Below are 900 nucleotides of genomic sequence, written 5' to 3' on the forward strand. Positions count from 1 at the left end.
TAAATTCCAAATTTACTTCACATCAACCACACAATGATTCTGTGGGAGCTAGCCTAGTCCTGACACCATTTAAACTACCCCAGAAAAAGGTTAAGATTTTTTGTAATCAGATGTTTTATTATTTTAAGTTTAAAAAGTATACATTTTGTTTTCACTCAACATTTGTGTTTTTTAAGAAAGCATTATTTAATTGTCATGTGCCATATAACATCCATGTGGGCACTGTTCCACACCATATAAATCTATGGTCCCATGCCCATAAAAATTATATTAAAAATTGGATGTATATACAATGATTTGTAATAACAAATTATTACTAAATTCTGACAAGCATCAAAATATTATTACTATTACTGTACTAATATGCTAACCATGTATAACTGTATTTGAAAGTGCTTAATTTTTATAAGCATAGAAATGGATCTGGAACAAGGGATATCATTGTTGATGTCAGATGTATCTGACAATATGCTGAAGAGCATATAATACCAGAAAGATGTTTACCTGCACTTTATTGACTATACAAAGAATTTTGACTTTGTGGATCATGACATGTTATGGACAACATTGTGGAGAATGAATATTTTGAAACATTTATTGTGTTCATGAGGATCCTGTACATGCACTAAGTGGTAGTCATTCAAATAGAACAATGCGCTGGACTGAAAAGTCAGTTTGAAACACAAGGTTGGAGGTTCAAGCTCACTAGCTGATCCTTGGAAACCTTACAGAGGATCATTATGGGTAGGAACTGACTCTACACTACTTAACAATAATAACAATATATAGAAGATATAACCTTGCTTGCTGAAAGTGGAGAGCACTTAAAATACTTACTGATGAAAATCAAAGATTATAGTCTTCACTATGGGTTGCACTGTAGTGCAAAGAAAGCAAAAA

This window comes from Chrysochloris asiatica, unplaced genomic scaffold (genome assembly GCF_000296735.1).
Source record: "Chrysochloris asiatica unplaced genomic scaffold, ChrAsi1.0 scaffold00066, whole genome shotgun sequence".
NCBI classification, from domain to species: domain Eukaryota; kingdom Metazoa; phylum Chordata; class Mammalia; order Afrosoricida; family Chrysochloridae; genus Chrysochloris; species Chrysochloris asiatica.